We start from the raw sequence: 7,841 nt of genomic DNA, 5'->3' as shown, positions 1-7,841 counted from the left end.
AAGTTGTAGTTCACTCGCTCCGCTCTCCCTTCCAGGAAGAAGGCAAGTTCTTGTGCAGAAGTGTCAAGTCTGGGATAGCTAGGGATCTTTTTCTTCAGCTTTGCCTGGTCTTGGACTTACGCAGTCTTTAGATGCAACATATAAAGGAAAGGGTGGTATAAAAATATTTAGGCAAGTTATAATTTTTAAATATTATTATTAAAATATTTAAATAGTCTTTATTGCTGTTATGGAGGGGTGATAAGACCCCATCTAGAATCTCACTCTTTGTAAACTACGGTGGCATCAAATTCACAGATCTCTGCCTCTGCTTCTCGAGTGCTGAGGTTACAGGCCTTCACCACTGGGCCTAGAAAAAGAAAAAAAATTGTTTTAACTTTTAAAAAGTATTATGTCAGCCTGGCATAAAGGTGGTGCACGCCTTTAATCCCAGCATTTAGGAGGCAAAGGCAGGAGTATCTCTGTGGGTTTGAGGCCAGCCTGGTCTACAAGAACTAGTTTCTAGGATAGGCTCCAAAGCTACAGAGAACCTGGTCTCAAAAAAAACAAACCACAAAAATCAAAAGATTAAAAAATTAAAGCAAAGTGTTATGTGTATGAGTTTGCCTGCACACCTGTAAGTGCACCATGGTGCATTTGATGCATGCAGAGACCATCAGAGGGTTCCGGATCACCTGGAACTGGAGTTACAGGTGGCTGTGGGCTACCATCTGGGTGTTGGTCCTCTGGAAGGGCAGCCATGCTTCTTAACCACCTAACCATCTTTCTGTCCCCTTAATTTAATTTTTAAGTTAGCATACAACATAATGGATTTTTAAGACATATCCTTAAATCATGTGATATTTCAGTGCAATATATTAACATCTGTGGGAAAGCCCACCAGTGAAATATCAATATTCGATTTTAAAACATAAACTTCTCTCAGTTTCTTCACTTTTCCCTACTCTACACCGTGCTTGTAGGAAAACTAGCTCAGCTCCCTTCTCATCCACTCCTCTCGGACTGTGCCGCCATAGATCCATAGTCTTGACTTCTCTTTTCAGAAAAGGATGTATTAGGGGAAGACACAGAAGACTGGATGGCACTCGACGCTCCTCCCTACCTACACGACTCTGTGCTAACTGCTGTACCATGACCCTGGTGTGGATAGAAAGTTCATTCTGCAGTTAAGGAGAGAGTGTCAGAGAGGCTAGGTGACTTTTCCAAAGCTAGGTATCTGATAGGTGGTTTCATATCCAGTATACCCAGTTCCTGTAGCTGACTGTGTAACTAAGATTCACTGTGTGTGAAAGATTGGGGTGCCGTGAGACTGAGTCTAAGATCTTGGAGGTTCACTCACTCAGAATGGCACATACGTGAGAATAGTTCTGTTCGGCCAGGCATGGTGGTGCGCTCCTGTCATCCCAGCACACAGGAGGCCGAGTCAGCAGGATTACTGTGACCCATGGCCTGCTTACATAGTGATCGCCCAGCCAGTGTGGGCTACAGTGAACCCCGTCTCAAAGGGAAAAAGAGGGGAGCTGTTCTCAAACCTGATCCTCCAATGTTCTCAAAACTCTACTGCTATGAAATTGAAGAAACAACGACCAGTACAGAGCGCCAGTGAGCTGCGGATTGGAAGTGGGACCGTGACTTAGAGTCTGAAGGAACTGACATTCCTAGGACAGGAAAGACTAGCTGAACAAACTGACTTTTACAAACACAGGCTGGCTATTGGAAAAGCAGGGATGCTTTCAGCCTTGCAACCAGATACACCTCCTGAGTGTTTTGTGCCATCCAAACTTTGAGTAGTATCATGAAAAAGTCAGCTTGAATTCTACTAGATTTGGTGGAGCATGTCTGTCAAATGACTATCTGCAAAGGGCCTGGGGACCCACCGAGAAAGGCTGAAGCGTGAAGGCCAGCTATACATGCATTTTTCAGAACTAGGAGTGGAAGTGAGAAACCAATTATTTGCAGAGCTGAGGGCTGAAAAGCCTTCAAGAGAGCATCCAGGGCAGGGAAAAGACGTTGATGGTGGACTCAATCCTGGAATAAATTCTTAGAATTCAGAGGCAGATGCCTAGGAGGGCTGCTTTCTGAAAGGGTCACACTATGCCACTAAAAGCAAGTTCTGTGGCCACGTGTTCTCAGAGAAGAGACACCGAATGTGCCCACAGAGAGGGAAAACTCATATTGGTGCTCAGAAAATCACTTGTACTTCCCATGTACTTCCCATTACATGAGGCCACGCATCTCCCTGGGGAACGTACGTTTATTGTAGACACTCCCATCTCATGCCGGATCAGCAATGGAGTCTCAGATACGTGTGCTGATCCTGGTGCTATAAAAATTCCTTCCGGCCGGGCGGTGGTGGCGCACGCCTTTAATCCCAGCACTCAGGAGGCAGAGGCAGGCGGATCTCTGTGAGTTCGAGGCTAGTCTGGTCTACAAGAGCTAGTTCCAGGACAGGAACCAAAAAAGCTATGGAAAAAAACCTGTCTCGAAAAAAAAAAAAGAATTCCTTCCCTGGGGAGACTTGAGCAAGCCTACCCTCTCCTCCTAAGGATTTTTTCTCCTAATGGCAAACAAAATAGGATTCTACCAAACTCAGCCTGGCAGACAAAGAGCTTTTGGGGCTTACTTTGCTTACATGGTGTGGTGAGGCTTCCCCACGAGAGCAAGGTGTACCTCAAAGCAGTAGCACTGGAAAGTCTTTATGTGGCATGAATGATGGCTTCCCCATGGTTATGTCAAAGGAACCTTCTTTGCCAACCTTTCCATGACCGTATACTCGAGCACCTCCCCAGACATCCTGGAGTCACATGTGGTAAGGGACGAACAGAGTACAAACACGTGGGAGGAAATGCTGGGATCTAACTGAGTGTCCTGTGGCCCTTCCTAGTCCCAACTTCTGAGTTAATGTTAATAGTCTCCAGGACTGGTGGGGATGGATGCTTGCAAGCAAGCACACCTGATCTAATGAAGATGGCAGCTGTTTTGCTGAGAGGATTGAGTTCTACAACTCCCAGGTCCCAGTCCATGAAGGGCTGGTAGCAGAAATCTCAGTTTATGGCTTCACCACAATGGAAGATGAAAGCAATTTGCAAATTCCCACAAGCAGCTGTCACTATTTCTTTAAAGGCATTGTCTGTTACATTATAGAGAGGCAGCCATTGGTATCTTGGGGGACTTTGGGAATTCTGTTCTCCGTTTACCTCACCTTTACTTGACATTTATTCCACCCAAATTTGTCCTGCTCCCTCACTGAGAGTCAGCTTCATGGATCCTCCAGTTTGTTTTCAGGTTTCTGCTTGGATCCCACTGGTGGAAGGAACGCAGGGAGGCAGAGAACAGCGTGAGAGAGGAACCAGTGGTCACATGCAGCCCTCTCTGACTCTGCTTTCTGACCACCAGCCCGAGAAGGCAAGGGATGACAAGTGTATGGGATAACCCTACAGCTGAAAGCCAAGACGGTCTACACAAAAGCAGCTCTCACAGTTCACCATTCAGTCTAGAAAATTCCCTTTCCTGTGGCCAAGTGTTTGCCGTGCAAACATAAAGATCTGAATTTAGGTCCCCCAACACAGCTGTACTGGAGTACAACCTAAAATCCTAGCAGAGGCAGGAGGAATCCTGCGGCCTACTGGCAGGGCAGTGTTGTAGAAGCAAGGGGCTCCAGCTTCCATGGGAGGATAGAGAGCTGGTGCCGCAGCGAGGATAAAACACTTGTGCAAATATGGGGACCCAGCAGAAGCAGTGTGGTGACCACCTGCTGTTATCTTAACATTCTGGAGGCAGAGGTAGAGGATCCCAAACAAACCACCCAGCCAGGCTGGCTGAAACTGAGGAGCTCTGGGCCCAGCAAGAGACCTTGCCTCAATAAATAAAGGGGAGCTAGCTCAACTGAAGAAAACACCTAGTGTCAACTTTGGAATTTCACATGTGGTCACATATATGTGCATATGCATCGGTACATACACGAGCACCTGCATACATGAGAACATTCACCTGATTTTATGCAAGAGTGTGTACATATAGGCATGCACCACACACACACATACTCATGCAAAAAATTAAGGGAAAGGATTAGTGAGATGGCTCAGTGGGTATGGGTAAATGTACTTGCTGTATAAGACTGGTGTTCTGAGTTTAATCCCCTAAACCCATGTAAAGGAGTGAGGAGAGAACCAGGTCCACAAAGTTGTTTTTTGAACACCTACACACACACACACACACACACACACACACACACACACACACACACACCATGCTCACATATATTATGCATATACAATAATAAAATAATTTAAAATGAGTAAATAAATAAGGAGAAAAGGGGGAACAGAAAGCAACAGAAGGAGACCTCTGGTCTTCATACACACACACACACACACACACACACGGAAGGAAAAAATATCCTTGAACTCCATGAGACAACCAAATCCACTTCCTCAGGCCTGATTTCTTGCATCAAGTTCAGGTTAAATGTGGTTGGAACAACTATTAGGTGGAGATAGAGGCAAGATGCTGACATTTCTGGGAATCCTCATGGAGTTCTTGATGCTCCTGTGGGAACTGGCAAGCCTGAGGACACTCTGTGCCAAGAGCCCCTCCTGGGGCAGGTAGGGAGGTGTGTGCCTGCGTAAAGGAGGCCTGAGAGGAACCCTGACTCAGCACGAGATCTGGTTGCCAGCTCACACTTGCCACACATTCATGACTGAGCCTAGGGCTAATTGCTTAACTTCTCTGGCTCCGCCATCTCTGTCTATGGGAAAGTCGCTTAGCTGTTTATCTTCACTATCTCACAGGTTGGCAGCTATTATTCAAAAGGGGAACCTAAAATAAATCAAAAGACACCAAGAACCTGGTCAATGGTCACATAGATATCAAGTGGCAAAGCTGAGACTTGAACCCAAGGCACGGCAGAATCCAGCCTGAAATACCCTGTTCTGGCCCTGACCACAGCCTTGCAAACAGTTTCTTTCATAAATCCTCTTCCAGGGTCCTTAAGCCTCTCCTCTCCCTTTTTGCAGACTCAGCAATCTTGCGTAATAGATAAGAATGATTCGTGTGTGTGTGTGTGTGTATACAGCTGCCAACAGAAGCCAGAGAGGATGTCAAATCTCCTGGAGCTAGACTCACACATGGTTGTGAGTTACTCTACATGAGTGCTGGGAACCAAACTCAGGACCTCTATTAGAACAGCAAGTGCTTTTAACCACTGAATTATCTTTCTAGACCCATAATCAATATTTTAATCTAGTTCACAAATCATTTTCTTAACTACGTGTGTCCTAGAACATGTTGCAAACCTGAAGTATGGACAATAAACCAAAAACTAAAATGCCTCTACTGGCAATCCTGTAGCCTGGTATTTGCAGCTAGGTCTAAAGATCACCACTCACTTGTAGGGCAATTCTTCCCTCTGGCACTTGGTACATGATTAATAAATGGGAAGGAACAATGAAGGGCGCGTACAGTAATTGAGCTTACTATTGAACATGGCTTACAGAACATAGTTGATGGAAAGAAAAAGAAAGTATGAACTAGGAAGAGACTGATCATATTCCTCCCTAGCTTATGCAACCATGGGTCAAAGGGCAGAAGCTGTGGTAACTTCCACACTTCTTCCGGTTCCCACTCTTAATTTAGGCATTGCAGGAAGAGAAAGCAAAGCCACACCAAGCTTTTATCTGCAACCCAGCCCGCCCTGTCCAGTCTTCCTAACCCTGTGAGAGCTCTCATGGACTACATTTTGTTTAGACTTTCTGACTTGCTCATGCCCACCTTAGATGCCTTTCAAAAGGCCTTGACTGTCCCTGACTTCAACTCTGATTTGCTGAAGGAGCAAAGGAGTCATGGGTGGGGTTGGCATGCCAGGCACCTGTACCTGGTGCCCTACCCACTCTCCGGCTCTTCCAGAGTTCAAGGCAGTCACCATTGGCAGAAGCATAGCATAGTGAGCTGTGACCTTGTATGTTGAGGGTTTGCCCCCAAGAAGTTGACTGGCAAGTGCCTTGGCAGGGGACTTGTCTTCGAAGGAGCTGCACAACAAGGCATGGGCTCGTCTAAAGACGAGTGCCACCTTCACCTTACCCCTCAAGAGTTCGTGCCCACAGAGCTGCACCTCATCTCTCTCGTGTACTAACTTAGCCTTTCTGAAATGTCTCAGCAACTTTAGGGGCTTCTATGGAAACTAATGCCAGGACTCCTCAGTCCGTCTCTCCTACCCAGATGTCTGTTTCGAGCGTGCTCCTCTTATGTTCAACAATTTGCTGGATGGAACCCGGTTTAGTCTATGGTGGCCACTTAAGCATGCCCTCAGCTTCATGGCAGAAGATGGAATAGAGAAGGAAGGGAGAAGGCAAGCTGAGGGCAGACATGGACTGTGTTTCATATAGGTAAGTGTTCTAGTTAGGTGATACTGTAAACTTCTCACAGCCAAGGGACACCTGGAAAGAGTTTTTTTTTTCTTCTCAACTGAGAAATTTCCTAGATCAGAGTGACCCATGGCCCTGTCTGTGGGGAATTGTCTTGATTATCGACTAGTATGGGAGGGCCCAGCCTACTATAGATGGTGCCAACCCTGGGTAGGTGGTCCTGGTTTCATAAGAAATCATTCAGAGCAAGCCATGGGAAGTAAGTGGAAGAACTCCCCACAGAGCAACACAGAGAAAGAGAGGGCTGGATATACGGCTCAGGTACTGCTCTTTCAGAGGACCGGAGCTCAGCTCCCATCACCCATACACTTACTGTAATTCCAGTTCCAGGGGATCCGATGTCCTCTTCTGGCTTCCACAGGCATGTGTGCACGCACGCACATGTGTACATGCACACACACACACACATATAAATAATTAACTCTAGAGGAAGGAGAAAGGGAACTTTCAGAAAGAAAAATCTAGACGCTTTTGGGAGAGGGAAGAACAGATGCTGGGAAACCAACCAAGAGATAGCTACCATATCTCATATGTGAGGAACAAACTGTTCAGGCATGTTAAGGTAACTGAAGTGAGCACTGTGATGTGTATGTAGTAGATGAACATGTGCTGGTCCCAGGGTCCTTATTCCACTATGTTTCCCAGCAGCCCGAGTGGGCTGGCGGCAGGAGTGGAACAGTGCGTAGTTGGATTGATTTGAAGTTGGATGGTTGCCAGATACACATCCCAAAAGGATAGCTAGGCAAGATTCAAGTGGAGGGTGGTAGAGTGCTTGGGGTGATGGATGGGAGAAGATGCGAATCTGGAAGGAAACTGACAGACTAGATTAGATAAAGTAGAGTGTTGCAAAGAGGGCCCACTTGTTTGTCCTGGCTGCCCGGCTAGCTTAGCCCCAAAATAACCACACAGAAACTGAATTAATTAAATCACTTTTTGGCCCATTAGCTCTAGTTTCTTATTGGTTAATTCTTGCATGTTAATTTAGCCCATTTCTATTAATCTGTGTATTGCCATGTGGCAGTGGCTTATCAGGCAAAACTCTAGCAGATCCATAGCGTCTCTCTGACTCTGCTTTTTTTCTCCCAGCATGCCATTTAGTTTTCCCAGCCTACCTAAGTTCTGCCCTAACAATAGGCCAAAGCAGTTTCTTTATTCATTAACCAATGAAAGCAACACATAGACAGAAGGATTATATCAGTGGAGCAAGTTTCAATTCAAGTTTATATGAACTTAGAGAAGGCTGCACGAGGCTCAGGAAAGCTTGGGTGCACATACAAGAGATGGCAGCAAAAGCTAGAGAAAGCTAGTAAGAAAGAATCATGGGAAAATGCTGTCCTTTAAAACCCAAGGTCAGAGCTATAATGCCAGAGGCTCCCTTGGCTCTGTTGCCTAAAGAGACACTGTGTCACATGTGTGACA

The sequence above is a fragment of the Microtus pennsylvanicus genome, chromosome 7, assembly GCF_037038515.1.
Source record: "Microtus pennsylvanicus isolate mMicPen1 chromosome 7, mMicPen1.hap1, whole genome shotgun sequence".
Lineage (NCBI taxonomy): Eukaryota > Metazoa > Chordata > Mammalia > Rodentia > Cricetidae > Microtus > Microtus pennsylvanicus.
Note: the sequence above shows the minus strand (reverse complement) of the source record.